The sequence below is a fragment of the Carettochelys insculpta genome, chromosome 8 (assembly GCF_033958435.1).
Source record: "Carettochelys insculpta isolate YL-2023 chromosome 8, ASM3395843v1, whole genome shotgun sequence".
Classification (NCBI taxonomy): domain Eukaryota; kingdom Metazoa; phylum Chordata; order Testudines; family Carettochelyidae; genus Carettochelys; species Carettochelys insculpta.
In genome coordinates, this window is record NC_134144.1 from 2,069,505 (window position 1) to 2,085,355 (window position 15,851).

General features: G+C 47.0%; 1 long non-coding RNA gene across 1 annotated transcript in view; it reads right to left on the minus strand.

Annotated features, from left to right (window-relative positions):
* The window catches only part of LOC142017144 (uncharacterized), a 30,200-nt gene extending 15,882 nt beyond the window's left edge, over positions 1-14,318 (minus strand). Inside the window, exon 1 of the long non-coding RNA XR_012646463.1 lies at positions 14,295-14,318. This is a non-coding gene — a long non-coding RNA (uncharacterized LOC142017144). The remainder of the gene's footprint in view (positions 1-14,294) is intronic.
* Positions 14,319-15,851: the final 1,533 nt, after the last annotated feature.

A 15,851-nucleotide genomic window follows, 5' to 3' on the forward strand; every position in this document is an offset into this window, starting at 1 on the left:
GGTGTGTGCATGCTCATGGAGGACTCTTCCATCTCATGACGCCAACTCGGTGGCCTAAGGAAATATTGACCTTGTCATGCCCCAACCGCCATTTTTTCCACTTGAACCTTTGCATGAAATTAGCTTCTGTTGCCAGCACCCACACGCACCATTAACCTTCAGTAGGAAGATGTCGCCTCGTAAGGGGAAATGTTATTCTCGGGGCCTCTCTCATGACAACCACATCACTCACCCACATCGACCAAGGAAAACACTGAGTGGTTAGTGACACCATTCCTACCCATCAGACTGGTGAATGTTCTGTGCTTCTGAGAGGGAGGGAGGGAGGGAAAGGAAGAAACTAATGTTTTCTCAAAAACATCAATACATTGAAACGTAAACTGTTTGCATAAAAGTGGAAATGGGACGCTTTGACATTTGACAGCTTCCAACAAAAAGTTTAAGTTTTTTCTTTTTATTTGAAAAGTGACTTTCTGTTTAGGAATGTAACAATTTATACTAAAACTGTGTAACCAAAAAAAAAATTTAAAATCAGTAGGAAACATTTTGATTGATGCAATCTGATTTTTTTTTTCAGTTTGCTGTTTCATGAAAATTTTCTTGACTGTCTTAACTAGGGCTGGGAAAATGGTTCAACATTTTGAAAAATCTATCACGGGATGTGAAAATTGTTTCCTGCCACACCCGAGCTTGAAGATTCCAGGATGGGCCCCCATTTGAAAAACAGACTCCCTATAAAAGCACACTACAGTACAATCTAGGTCCCATATTTTCCCATCTGGAAGATGAGGAGTAGGCCCACAAATCCACATAAGATACATATGGCCTGAATTTCAAAAGTACTGGTCACTCCCAAGCCCTGCTGAAGTCAGTTAGATTTTCTGTCACTCATCATTTTTGAAAATCAGGCCAATTTTTTATCTAGGTATTCCAGTGAAGCCAGATTGTCTCCTTCTGAACTAACAGTGTCTCCCCTGGCAGAGATTCCCTCTCATTAGACTCTTGGGGATGAAGATTGCCTCCTTGAGGAGGGCCATCTCCATGGGAACCAGGAACTTCTCAGCTGACCTTGCCTCTCGGTGGCCCATACCTTTCTCTTGGGAAGTGTGGCTTCAGCTGGATTGGTGGGCTCTGCTGATGGATGTGGGATGCTATAGTCACCTGGAACATGGGGCTCTGAAGGCTACCACCTTGCTCACCTTGCCCTAAGGCCTCTGTGGCTGAGACAGAGGGTTACTCTGAAATTATAATACTCGGTCTCCTGCACCTATTCCAAATAGGCTCTGGAGGGCTGGCCTTCTCTCTACGCTCCCCAGCCCCCCACACCCCAGAGTCATCACAACCTCCCCCAGCACAGCCCCACCTCTACACAAAGAGAAGGCTTTGGTGGGTCCCTGCATTGGCAAGGGCCCAAAATTGGGCTTTGGAACTGGCTAGGGCATCCCCACCCAGACCCAGTGGGAAATATGCCAACCTCCTGGGGCTAGATGCCTAACTTAACTTGCTGGGAACAGAAGAGACAGTGAGTCCTTGTGGACAGAACAGTGAGTCCTTGTGGTGGGCTCTGCTGATGGATGTGGGATGCTATAGTGACACTGGACTCGGATGAAGACACGCTGTATTCAGTTTCCTGATGTGCTAGTGGATGATCTTCAGCAAGTGACTGCCCCTCTGTGCCTCAGTTTTTCTAACTCTGAAACGGTTGCAGTGATACTGGGCTCCTTTGTCAAGTGTATTGAAATTATGACTGGAAAGGGCTAGCTAGATATTATTTATTTAAGGCACCTGTGTGTGAAAATGTTGACCTACAGCCTTATAAGGAGCAGAAAAGATTTAGCACAATGAAGGGTTATCAGGGCCATCCTTAGGCATACGCTGACTATGCAGCTGTCTAAGGCACCACTAAATTTGGGGCACCAGTGATGCCTAGACACCTGCGTGCTGCCTATGTGGGACCCTGGTGCAGGGCCGGTGGCAGGGGCCCAGGCAGCAGCTGGGGTCTTGCTCATGGCGTTGGTGGCAGCTGGTTCCCATTCCTGTCTTCTTGCCCTGTCCAGACTTGAGTTCAGCCCCTGCTGTGGAGTAGCTGCTCCTCCCCTCCCATCCCTCACCTCTTCATAGGTAGGTATGGCCCTGAGCGGTATAGTTGTAACTCATGACTACCTTTGCTATCTTGGTGGTCACTCAGTATCGAGTAGGATGTCTTCTTCTGACCCTCCTATCTGTGAGTCCCTTGATAGCTGACCAGCCCGACTCTGGAGCTGCAGGTCTTATCACAGAAAAGGCAGGTGTTGGCAGCTGTTGGAGGGGCGTAGGGCAGTTTTTGATGATCTTTTCTTCTTCGCCACCTCTTCTCATCTGCACTGTGGTGGGGCCTCTCCAACGGCACCACCCCCTGGCAGATTGCCACCCTCCACTGGGGACAGTCCTGGGCAAGGTTCTTCCAAGTGTCAACACCGATGCTGCACTTTTTCATGCTGCATTTTTTCACTTCAGCGTGTCCGTATATCGCTTCCGCTGGCGCCCGATGCTCCTCTGTCCTTCCTCCAATTTGGAAAACAGAATCTATTTTGGGGGGGCGCTGATCAGACATCCGAACCACGTGACCAACCAACGAAGTTGTTGATGAATGATAATGGCTTCAACGCTGGTCATGTTCCACTCTCCCAGGATGCTAGTGTTCGTGCGCCTATCTTCCCAAGAGATATTTACGATTCTCCTGAGGTGGAATTGGTGATGTTGTTCAAGTGCCTTCAAATGAAGCTTGTATGTTGTCCAGGGTTCAGATGGGTACAGTAGCATCGGAACAACCATTGGGTGGTATACAAGGGTACCTTTGCTACATCTTCTTGCTTCTACCTCCGTACAAAGCCCAGCTTGGCTCTGGACTCTGCAAATGTATTCCTGTCTCTCTCACTGAGTGCACAATGCCCTTTGCTTCCTCTTGTTCCCAGGGTGGTTTTCAGTGTCAGCTGAGGATTTGGGAAGCAGTGAACACCGTCTTAGTACAGATTTATAAACCTGCTGGTGTTCCGAGAATGATTTGTCTTTAAAAACACAAAGCTGACCTGGAAAGCATCAACATCGGTTCAGCAGGAAGTGGCTGTGCTGGGTCCGACTTGCAAACCTCTGATGTCAAAATCGAAATTTCATGCGCTGAGTGCTCAGGTCGTTTTATGGGCCAAACCAGCTTCAGCTGATTTTCACCCAATTGGATGAGTACTGAGGCCTGGCACACCAGCTGGAATTAACAGAATGACGGACAATGCTCTGCTGCAGAGACAATTCATTTTTCCTTTCATTGTTGCAGTCATCTCAGTGTCCAGTTACTGGCTAGGGGTGGATCACCTGATTATTTGGCAAATGCATCATCTGTCTACAAACTGCTCCAACAAAACGGCTTACCCAGAGGAAAGGAAGGCAGCCACGTTAAAGCCATGATGAAATCTGCCTTCCTGCTCCCCAAGCCACACTTGAGATTAGACCATTGGGATGTTTAATTTGTGTCTGATTTCTTCTATGAACAAACTAACCTACAATTCTTCACTTTGGGGCTGAGGTGGCCTGAGTCTCTGTAGCTGGACAAATACACTTTTTTTGAGCTGCAAGAAGAGAGAAGAACCCAGCTGTCTGGTTTACAACTACACTGCAGCCAAAGGTATCATTTTCAGTTTGCTTAGATGGCCACTTCAGCTGTGACTGAGCTAGCATTGAAAATCAGTACAAGTCGAACCTCTCTACTCTGGCGCACTCTGGTCTGACAATATCTGTAACCTGGCACAATCTTAGTTAAATGGATAAGGACTTATCCTGGGTGTGGACAAGTTTCCCGTCGTCCCATAAAGTTTGTTTCCAGCTACCACTCCGGGTTCTCAGTGTTCTGTGCTGTTATTTAGTTCTAATTTATCCCTAATTGTTTTCCAAGAGCCCTGCAAACAGTGGCAGCGTTGGAAATGCTGTTAGACAATACTGATCTCCTGAGGTCTGGCACCAGGAAGATCTTGAGGATGTTGGACTACAGAGGTTCAACCAGCAGTGTGTTCACAGCCGCACAGGCAGCAGCATTGACTGGCTGCCCATATACAATCCCCACCTCACCCCAAAGATCCTAGCTACTCCTGTGGATACACTTGTCTTTAGACCATTAGCTTGACCCACGAGAGCATGTGTAGCACCACCCAAGGCAGAAATGACACAGACTCGTATTTGTTTACACTTTATACAGCTTTGGCAGGCCTGCAGGGTGGCATAAATTCCCCCCTTGGAGCACAGTAAAGACCCCTCAAATGTGCATCAGAATTAGACCCAGAGAGCACGGTGAGAGAACTGGGGAGACCCACCCCTGTTCGCCCATTCTCAAACCTGACCAGGGAAGGCAAAACTCAACAAACTCACCCAAGATTTATTTTCACTCTCGTCTTCCTGTGATTTATGGCACAACACAAGCTTTGAGTGGTGCAGCTTTCCCTCCCTCTCCAATCACACAGTGTAGGCGCTGTCAGGCAAAGGGGGTGGGGGAAGAGAAAACAAAGGTGGAGTGGGGAGTTGGGCCGGGAATTGCAGACATCTGCTTTCAGACTGCTTCAGTGTTGGCACACCTGTAGGACTTCCTTTTTATTGCCAACATTCCTTCTACGTTAGCAACATTTTTTCCCCTCTTCCTCGAAGCTTCATATGCCCCATAGGAATGTTTAAATTATGACGGAATCCCAGGGGAGTTTGCTGTTTCCCTTTTTAATTTACTCCATTGTTTTAAAGCAATGTCCAACTTACTCATTCATCAAGGCAAGCACAGCACTCACCAGTATACAGTAGTTCAGGCTCTGGCACAGAATTCATTGTAAGCGTGTTCCCCACCCGGAGGGAATTACTATACAATCCGCTTTCATGGTGCAATTTGGATTCACCAAAAATCGTTCTGAAGTTAAAGAACTTTGGTGTGGAAGGCCCCGATCCTGCATAGACTTAGGCATGAGCTTAAGTTTAACACATGCAAAGGCTGCACAATGGAGGTTAATGTACTGCAAAACTGAATGGCTTTTTGAAGGTGACAGCAGCACTCTGTAGCATTTCCAGTCCAGATGCCGTAAGCCACCAAGAGGGAGCTCTCCCACCAACCTAAATATTCCAGCCCCCACGAGAGGTGTCAGCTAGGTCAACAAATGAAGCTCTCCCTGCTCACACAGTGCTACCCCCACAGGTAATTTACACAAATCAGGGGGCTATTTGCGCCCTCAAGTGACATCAGTTATACCGATATAAGCTGTAGTGGGTACATGCCCAGACTCTTCTGAGGATCAAAGGCAAAATAGACCCATCAATGGCAGCTGAAGTTAAACGCCACCCCCTAAACAAATAAGAAAGCAAGAAAGGGGATAAAAGGGAGGTAGGTGGAAACTCAGATTAGCAAAGCATTGGGGCAGGAGAGTAAGTCACAAACCTTTCCGTCTTCAGCAGAACAGAACATTTAAAGACATGCTTAAAATTAAGCCCATAAGTGAGCACTGTCCCAGCTGCTGATGCTTTCCTGAACTGGAAACCAAGTCACTGGGATGGCTCCTGCTTAAAAAGTTGGGCCTGCGTTTAAATATCTTGTTGACTTGGGCTCCAAGTGCTTTGCTAGATTACAGTGGGATTACTCACACTCTCAGAGCAGGGGTGGGCAAACTATGGGCCTCAGGCCATGTCCAGGCCATCAGACCTTTCACCCTGGCCAGGAGAGGAGTTGGGGGCTTGTCCTATACGTGCTGTGGCTCCATGTAGCTCCCGGAAGCAGCAGCATATCCCTGTCAGCTCTTTTGTGTAGCAGCAGCCTGGTGGCTCTGCACACTGCCCCAGGCCCGGCTCCACAGTTCCAGTTGGCTGGGAACCACATGCGCTCGGTCTATGTATAAAGCCTCATCTTTCATAATTCAGTCTGTAACAGAGTGCCAAGAGCTAGGACACTGCAAGTGACGCAGGACATTTCTGTTGACTCTTCTCTAATGGCTCTTCAAGATGTGTCTGCCACACAGAGGCTACGGCAGGGCAGCCCCCAAGCCCTTAAGTTCCTTTCCACTGGAATATGTGACTTCAGTGCAGAGGGTTTGGAGGGAGGGTCATGGCCACGTGTGTGTGAACCCGATGTGGAAGAGCTACTGTTGCAGGGCAGGTAAGTAACTGGGTTTTTTTGGTCAAGTAGTTGCTGAGATGTATTCCACGCAGGTGACACCTGAGTAGTTCAGTAGGAGATGGGGCACTTTCCCTGCACAGCGACCGCAAATCCACCTGGAAGCAGTTGTGTTGACATAATGTTGAGTAAAGGTGTGTGTGGAGGCCCAGGTAGCACCCCTCCCATACAGCCAAAATAAAAACTTCTTGTACGAAGGCCACGGGGGTAGTTTGCGCTCGGGTGGAGCAAGTTAGGATGTGAGGTGTTTGAGCATCAGCAGCAAGGTGCTTGGGATGTGAACTTCTGCTGAGATCTGGGCGGGGCTCCTAGGGGTCTGTTGAGTGTCTGTATAACACAAGCCACATGCTGCCTCAGCGCATGTCTACACTGCAGCTTGAGAGGTGCTGTGCTGCCTAGTAAGGGTGGACAGACACTCAGCTGCTCTGCTTGAGCTGGTGCGCTGAACACAGCAGAGGCTTTGGTGCACTGTTAGTGATGGCTTGTGTTAGCTGCTCACCTATGTACCTGGGCAACTAGCTCAAGCAAGTGCTACCTCCAGAATCTCTCATGTGTGACTCTCTCAGCTCTACGAAACATGGTCCCAGCAGCCGTGTAGACATACCCTAAGAGAGCAGGATTCGCAATGAGCCATTCTCCTGACAGACTGTGCAGCCCAATCCAGGATGATTTTGTTTGGCTCGTTCAAAAATATATGCAAATCTCTTGCTGCAGCATCTCCCCTATTTCTCATTATAATATTTGCTTTAGTACCAAGTTCAGAACAATAGTGCCAAGCCCGACTTCCTCTCGCTCTTTGCCAGGATCCAGAAAAAATGAATCATTAGCTCAGGCTGCAGAAAGTCAAAGCAGAGAAAATAAACAGATGCCTCAGAGGGAACAGCGAGCTGGGATTGTTTCAATAAGTGAGGCGTATACGAAAGGCGGAAAAGCGCAGAGTTCTGAAGAAGGGCAAAGGCAAGCTGCAAATTAAGAGTCCAACGTGCAATCTCCCATACGCTGGTTTGAGGATCACACACGCAAACACTGGGTTAAAAGAACACCATCAAGATGGCAAAGTCAAGCCCTCAAGTGTTAGCAAATGCAGAAGGAAGCTGCGGATGTAACCTTCATTTGCTCCCCTCGTGTGCCTGTATTATGCTACAGTCTTTAATTACATGATTGCCAACCGGTTTTTCCCTCGTTCCATGCACAGCATGGCTGAGGGTCACTTACTGAGCAGCCATATTGTTTCCCCTCGCTGTTCAGCGCACGGCCATGGGCCGTAGGTACAGCGCCCTGCTGGAAGTCTGCTCTGACTACAAAACTACTCATTTCTTCCTAGGCTCTCCAGGGTTGCCCGTCATGACAGTATCCACATGCTCCATGACATGAATGGATCCATTTCCAGAGCATCCCCAGGAGGAGCAGGAGAGGAACTATCCCCATTATACAGGTGGGCAGCTAAGGCACAGAGTTAACGGCTCCATTGACATGAAGTTCCCAATGTGGGCGGCTGAGTAGCTGACCTCTCTGAGGACTTAGCATTGGGTGGCACTTTGTATATGCAAGCCCCAGCTCCCATTTGCTTCACTTGCAGCAGTGAATGTGCTGCACTTTTGGAAATCCAGCCCCAGGGGCTGATGTCCAGTACCTGGAAAATGAGAACACACAACTCGTGAGCAGCTATGAAAAGTGATTTGCTCAGCATCATGCAGTGGCAAAGGCAAGGGCAGAATCCGGATCAGCAGGGCAGCACTCAAGGGCCGTAACCAGGAGATCATCCTTGCTCTCTCTGCAGACTCCAGACTCCTTCACTATGCACCTTCCAGCTCAGGGTCCAGTATGCATCCACAGCCAGGTCCTTGCCGTCCACCTCCAGGGCTTCTCCCCCCAGGCTCAGTGTCACTCCCTCTTTTCATCCTAGCGTCTTTGAGTGGGCGCTCAGAGGCCTAGGCCCCGCATAGCTGTGGTTATGCTTTAAACAGGTTTCAGATGGCAGTCAGAAGGAGAAAAGAAATAATTAAACACAGATCAGCGCTAACCTGTCACAGCAAAAGTCTATTGCCGTCTCCCTTGAAGTTGTGACTTTCATGGCTGTCATGCCTTGATTTATTTCAGTGACAGCTTCAGCCACACCATCTGAGCTGGCTTTAGAGATGGACACAGAAGAACATCCCTCTTTCCCCTGTGGAGATGCCATTCACTAGCCAAGGCATGCAAGTGACTCCATTGCTGGAGTTTCTCACCACTGTTAATGTGTTTGTCTTTAAACTGCCCCTGTGAAGGAGCAACGTGCTGCTGTTCCCCTTGCCCAGGTGGGGAGCTGCGAGACACAGCAGCTTGTGCAAGGTCACACAGGCTGTCTGTGGCAAAACAGCCACTTGAAACAATGCGCTCTGAGCCCCATACTAGCTCCCTAGCTCCTGTTACAAAGCCACTACTGCTGGCCCAGCTCTTGCAATGGGTTCTCGTTGCATGGACCCAGGCCCCCGTGGCACTCACTGAGCAACCAGGTTCTCAGCATATGCTGTTGCAAAACCCAAAGTCATCTGCCTGCAAGAGGGGTCTGTGCAAGTGACCCCTCAGAAATGATCGGGGTCCCAGATGCTTTTTCCAAACTGGCCTTGAAAAAGAATAAAAAAAAAACCCACAAAAAGTTGTCTGAATAATTGTGAAGCAAAGCACATTTTAGAAAACTTATCCTTGATAGCGAGCACAGACGGGGCTGTCTGTAGAAGCATGGTCTCCTCCAAACTTTTTTCAGTGAAAAACGGCTTTCTGATGAGCAGGAAAAATTCTGCAAACAGCTTTTCTCTGTCAAGAACAATTTCTTCAAAATGTGCTCATTTTCAATGATTTTTTAAAGGGAGAACAAAAATCAACTGCTTTCCACCCAGCATTACATTCTAACATATTCAGGAAATTATCAGAGAGATTTTCAATGCTCCTGACAACTACTTCTGTGAGAACTACGGAGGTACTAGAAGACTGAAAAAAGACAAATATAGATTGTACCTTTTTAAAAAAAGCATGACGACCCTGATAATTACTGTCCCAGAAAGCTAATTTCTTCCCCCCAGTAAAAAGTTGGAACAATAATATGAGAGGAGCAAGTATCAGGAAAGGTATAATGGGAAACAAACCTGTCTAGGTAAATAGAAGGCTTAATGGCCTGATTGGTCTTTTCTGCAGGCTACTGTCCAGAAATGAAGGATGATCCTGTGGTGAGGGTGCTACTCTGGGTCTAAGGAGACCTGATTCAATTGCCTTCTTTGTCACAGTCTTTTTGTGTGACCTTGGTCAAGTCACCTAGGAACATGTACACAGCAGGAAACCAACCACCCCAGCCACTCACCCTGTAGCAGTTAGTTTGAATGCCAAAGTGGCAGGCAGACATTCAGGCTTTTTCTGCAGCAGTTTTTGGCCCCATAATACAAGCTCCACAAGCCTGAGTCAGTTGCCCCAGGCTGCAAGACTTGGTGCTGTGGGGTTTACTTTCCTCTTTAGGTACCCCCCTCCCATCTCAATTCCTCATCTCTGTAACAGAACATCCCTACCATCTGGTAGGTCTTGCTAAATGCAGGACTTTTTAATTTTTTTTAAACAAGAGAGTATTGTCTGCAAAGCTGGTTTATCATATATTATCCTGCCTCTGGTTAGCTCTGAAGAGCTTTTGAAGTCCTGCTTTGAACCACAGAGGATACAATTGTTCTCACCTGACGTGGCCATTGTTGTATTTCTCTTAGACCTGGTTATGCCTGGCATGGTAAGCACTGCACTTAGCCCACGGCAAAGAAAACTTAAGAGCCAGCTGTCCAAGCACTCACCACCTGGAACTGAGACTGGAAAAGATCTCAGCCACCACAGAGTCATCTCAATAAGGACCAGTTCTGCAGTGGTGCTGAGCACCTACTGTGACACGAATGAGTTTCAGCTCAGAACCAAGGCCCCCGCCCCACCACCTCAAAGCACCAAGTACCTTTGAAAATCTGGCCAATTCTTTTTATGGCTAATAGGAGCAGAGGTCTTTGAAAATCTGACCCTGCCAGTGGGTGTTGAGCTGTCTTGAAAACCAGCAAGGGAGATCTCATTCATTGCGCTCTCGTGTATCAGACGACATCTGTCAATGTAAAGGACAGAAAGAACTGGATTTCTCTACCCAGCTGAAACAGGGTTTAGAGATATTGTCCATCTCCTCCCCTCCGGGCAGCAGATGTCCTTGAGACATCAGTTTAAAGTAGCCTGAGACATTTTCAATTTCATCATTAAAATCAACCTAATTCAGTAGACTTCACCACTAATTAATTTTTTGAAAGGGCAAAGAACATCACAGCAGATGACTGAGTTTTTTCACCCAGCCTATAAATTTTTAAAAACTTTTCAAAGAATCTCAAACACAAAATGAGAACTTCTAGTGAGGTGGGGGGACCTGTCCAACATACAGGGGTTACCATTACAGACTGATTCATTTTAGGGTTTTTAAAGCCGTGTGATAGATGAAAGTTGCTACTGTACCTACCGTTGGGTGAAATATTTCTACCACCATCCACAACCACGTACTGGCTTTCATGTTTCATTACATATTGGAATATCTCAGGTTTAGTACGCGTACATGTTTAGATGAAATCTGCTCCAGTTGATGGCACTGAAATCACGTGGTTCCCTCTAGGTTCTTTTATGAAATGTTTCAGTTCCTTAGTAATTAGCATGCAAAGTGAAACTGAGGGGAGGGCAATGCAAGTGAAACAAAAGCCCAGTCAAAGCCTGTGAAGTTGGACTGTGCTCTTTTATGGCTAAAATTAATTTGATACTTTCCATTTCTATATGTGGTACCCATGCGGTTTCAATTTTTCTGCGACAAAAATGCATTATTGATAGGAACCAGACCTGAGGCTGCTTTAGTACTTAGATATCTAAATAGTTGCTCACAAGTACAGTCTATCACTAAAGCGAAAAACCATGTCACTCAACTGAGGAGGGGAAAAACCCACCCGATTCTTTCAAGACTTGCCAGTGACTTTACAAGTTAAGCCTGTCAGTTTAGCACTAAATCTCAGTGTTAAAATGCTCAGAAAAGAGAGCCCTTGTTTTAAAGCTGGAAAATTGAGTTTGTCTGAAATATTTTATGCTTGTGTTTTGGACTTGTGCTGATTGATTTATTGGTTTAGCAAGTGACTCTGCTGACAGCTCCCAGTGTTCTGCCTGGGCATCCCTATGGGCTGTTTGCCAAATGTGAATTATTTTTACCCGAACAGCCTCAGAGGAACAGCCTGACAGACAGATAACAATATTTTGCAATTTGATGGACCCCTTCCATTGGAGGAGTTCAGCCTGCATTACAAACCACCATGCATTAAACATCACTCGGCCCCGGGGAAGTAAAGACAATCCTGATTTTACAGCTAGGGGAACTGAGATACAGAGAAACTGAGCAACTTGCCAAGAGTGCACGAACAGCCAAGCTCATAGCTAGCAACACCACCCATGTCTCTGAGGAGCTGCGCTGTCAGTGGGATTTTGGCTCCTAAGTGTTGACATCTCTTTTGAAAACGAGACCCCGGCTCTGGGAGCGGTGAGGCATTGCAAAGGTGAGCAATGCAGTGCCCGAATACCTGTCCACACCCAGGCCTCACTTCCCACCCTTCTGCCTCAGCACCACCACGAGATGGCAGTGAGACCACAGGGGAACTGACCTGAGATCTCTCAACCTAAAACCACATCAAAATCTGAAACCTAGTGCTGGGGCAGATTCATAGAGTCTCCACAGCTGAACTACCAGTGGGGGTCAGAGAGCTGCCCCCTATAAACACGGGACGTAAACCTCTGGGAAAACTACCTTCCGGTTCATACAATGCGGGCATGAAAGTTACTTCTCAGGTTCAGCTGGGCTATCATCCCGGCACTTTAAAATCTCAGGCACCTCAGAATAAGCCAGGAGCCTTGTGTGGCAGCTGTCTGAGCTCCTGTCCCTCACTCAGCCAGCCAGAGGGCCTAAAGGACAGCAGGAAGAGAGAGGCGGAGTAGAACCTCCAGTTTACAGCCTGGGCAGGTTCTGGTTTTCAGGCACAGGGGATATGGATAACAATGAATGGGCACAGAAGGGAAACACACAGAGCCCTCCAGGTTGCGACAAGAGGTTCATACAGAAGGCAGCTAGGTGCCTAATTACTATCAAAAGTCCATGGGAGTTAGGTGCCTCACCAGGATGAAGCCAGCCAGCCATGTCCAAGAGCAGCACTCTCCACCCACATGGAATACAGTAACAGAGAGGTGCTGAACAAACCCCTATTGTTTGGCCTTTCAAAGGGCCCTTGAAGGGCAGGATTTGCTGTGTTTAAACCATCCGAGTTTTTGGCAACCAAAACCAAAGGCTCCCTCCCCACCTCGGAAAAAAATTGAAGAATGACTTGTACGAGAGCAGGGGGAAAAAATCATCGTGGCAAACATTTCCCCTAGAGAGAGAGATTATTTTCCAACTCTGCCTAAGGCCATTCTTCATCCCCAGGTTTGAAAAAGAAAATCATCTTTCGTTTAGGTTTCACAAGCTCTTCTGTCCATAACTAGGAGAAGAGCATTGGTTCTAAGAGCAGCTTTGCTTTGCAAAGCCAGGAAGAAAGCACTTTATTCTGGCTGTTGGTTGCAATCATCTGCTCTCTCTCTGTGTGCTTTTGGCTAATTTTCTTTCATCTTTGTATCGACTGGAGAGGAGAAACCCCTGTGACCCTCCTGCCATCACCACCTGTCCGCTCGAGAGCAGCTCCAGAGCCTGAATCCACAGGGCTGCTTGGGACTTGATAACCAAAGCTGTCAGAACCAGATGCAGCCGGGAAAGAGAGGTGTTGCAGCAAGAACTTCATTCTACCACCAGCTTTTTCTTGCTAGCAGTGCTGCCTGTATCATTCCACAGATGTTCCTCTTTATATTACGCCCCTCCCTAATTTACCAAAAAGCAGTGCAACACCTGAACACATTGTGCATTATGTGCAAGGAAAAAGATGATGCAAGAAGAGGTTTTGGAAAGGATGTATTCTTCCCCCAGTATGCACATAACCAAAAGCCGTGTTTTCCAAACCCCAGTTGTTCTGGGGAAGGTCCTGACTACAGCTCAGACTGTACTTTCAATTGCATGGGAGAGACCCAAGGAAAATAGGAAAAGAATTCTGTCCTGTATGTTCAACTCAGAATCAGAAGGATGGTGGCATGTGAAAGAAATACCGACATGTGGTTACTGTCCCTCACATGGAGCATGAGGTGCTACTAGGGCAGATCATTTAACAACTCTGGTTTGAATGGCCACTTTGGACCAATTCGTTCCCTGAGATTTATTTCCTGGGCCCATGCACATGCATGTCTGTGCACATACTTACGTCAGAGATTAACCCTGCTTTTATACCTCAAACATTCTTTCCCTTTTGCCAACTAGCCCAATGAAAACAATTGCCTCCCTTCTGCTGGGTGGGCCCAGCAGCAGCCAGGGCCAGGTTCAATATCTAGGGGTTCCTCCCCCTCCTTCTAACACAGAACTGGCTGGAGCCCCCAACCAGTAACCCGTGAAATTCATTTCCCACCCCTAGGCACCTCAAAGAGGCAGTGCTTTTCCATTCGTAAGCACAGAGTCAGAGTGGAGAAAAGAAAGTTAATAAAAGGAAGAGAAGTAACTTGGCATTAAACTGGAAAAACACCACAAATAGAGCTCAGACAAAAACTGTAAGTAAAAACCATATGTAAAAGTCCCATCCCAAGTAGGTTGGGAAATGTCCTCTGCTCTCAGGTTCTTAACCCCAACAATTTAAATGTTCCCTTCACATACCTATCCCCTCTCTGCTCCCCACTCACAGTCGGGGAGCACCCTTGGTCCGAGTGTAACTGCCCTCAGGGGGACTCAAACCTGGGATCTGGGGCGCTTCTTGCAGGCGCCTCTACAACTTGAGCTAAAGGACAGCTGGCTCTCTGCTTAGGCTGTAGAGGACACTTATTCTTCCTCTGTGACGTGCTCTAGGCACCACTGCAGGGGACAGTTCACCACACACAGGTGTGTGGGTTACAGGTGCAGACCCAGAGTTCAGGGGTGTATCCCCAGAGTTTACCTCCAGTCCTGAATGGAGGAGAAAAAGGCATTTTACTCACTCTGATAGCCACTCACCAGCCACCTGCTGACTGCTCATCATGTCACCACTCCTCTGCTGGCCACGTATCACATCTCTCCATTGGCTCCCCTGCCACCTGCTCTCTGCTCCTGCTTGACTGTGGTGGACTGGGCTTTGGGCAAACCCCAGTGATTTCAGCTCTTGGCCCAAAGCACAGTCCAGCCAAGAGAAACTTCGGCATCTGCTGGAGTAAATTTAAAATAATAAAAGAAACTCTTCTGGTGCCTACGTTAGCTCTACCCTTGAGACAATGGAGAAGAACAGGTTGAACGAGCCATGCGCCCTGCTGCTTGATTCTCTTTTAATCTTCACAGAGCTCTGGCACGTCTCCCTTGCCCACCCAGGGTTCTTTAGAGTGACAGTGTCTCCCTCCTTTTGAAATGCATTAAATACAGGGCGTCGTTTCTGTATTCCCACAGTCACTGCAAGCCTGGGTGATCACATTTCACAATTCCTGCAACTTGTATTAACGTAATTTCTGTCCCACCCCAAAAACAACCAAACTGATTACAATGGGCAAAACACGACTGTATCAGTTGAATATCTAGCAAATCTAAGCACACAGGAGTGAACCATATTTCCACGCACAGGCCCAGAATCTCATTCTTTAAACTGAGAGTGCCTCCCTCATTCGAGCGCAGCTAAGCACAGTCATTCTTTTTGATATTCTTGCAATGATCACAGCAATTCAATTAGTCTTAACATAATTTGTGACTCAACACCAGCCACGTTGACTAAACAAGCAAAATATCACTGCGTCCACGGAATATTGAAGAAATTTAGCAAAGCAGGAGCAAACCATATTTATATGGACACACCCAGGGTTTCTCTCCCATCCCATCTAGCTGTGCTTGTCCTGTCCTTCCTTTCCTTATTCGAAGAATTTTGTAAATTGATTTTTTTTTTGGCTAAAAGTTCTTGTGTCAGTAGTTCAGCTGTGGTCTCTTCTTTTTATGGTCTTTCCCAAACTAGTTGAGTCTTCTTCCTATTGTACCTTAAACTTAGGTTTGGCACAAGCAGTTTGATTTTGATGGTGGAGATCAGACTTCTAATAGCATACCAGAGCTCTGACATTTGCAACAAATCCAGGTTCTATGGAGGTGATGCGAGGGTTAGCTGTGTGAAGTTTCCTGGATGACACTTTCATGGTTGAAAATAAATGCAAAATGGATAGCTCATTAAATTTCCTAAACAGAAACAAGTGTAAGGGAGACAATCCCCCAAAGCAACCACGGTGGCCATTTCAAATTTACAAGGATGAACAGAACATTGTACTGCAAAGGGGGAAAGAAAAAAAAAACCTTCAGGTGCAAAGGTTCCCCTGACAACAGAAAAGGGAAGGACTGAGCTCGCTATTGGTATTCAACATGTAGATGCACATTGGAAAATGATGCTGTTAAATGGCACCAGGAGCTTTTGTATACAATCTCCATCAATTACTTTCAGATCAGATGTGCTTAGCCTAGAAATTAAAGGGTTTTTTTCCCCTCCTTTATCTGCCAAGGCTCAGCTCACTTGGGAAAATATGTCTATTCAGGAAAGGTTCATAGACA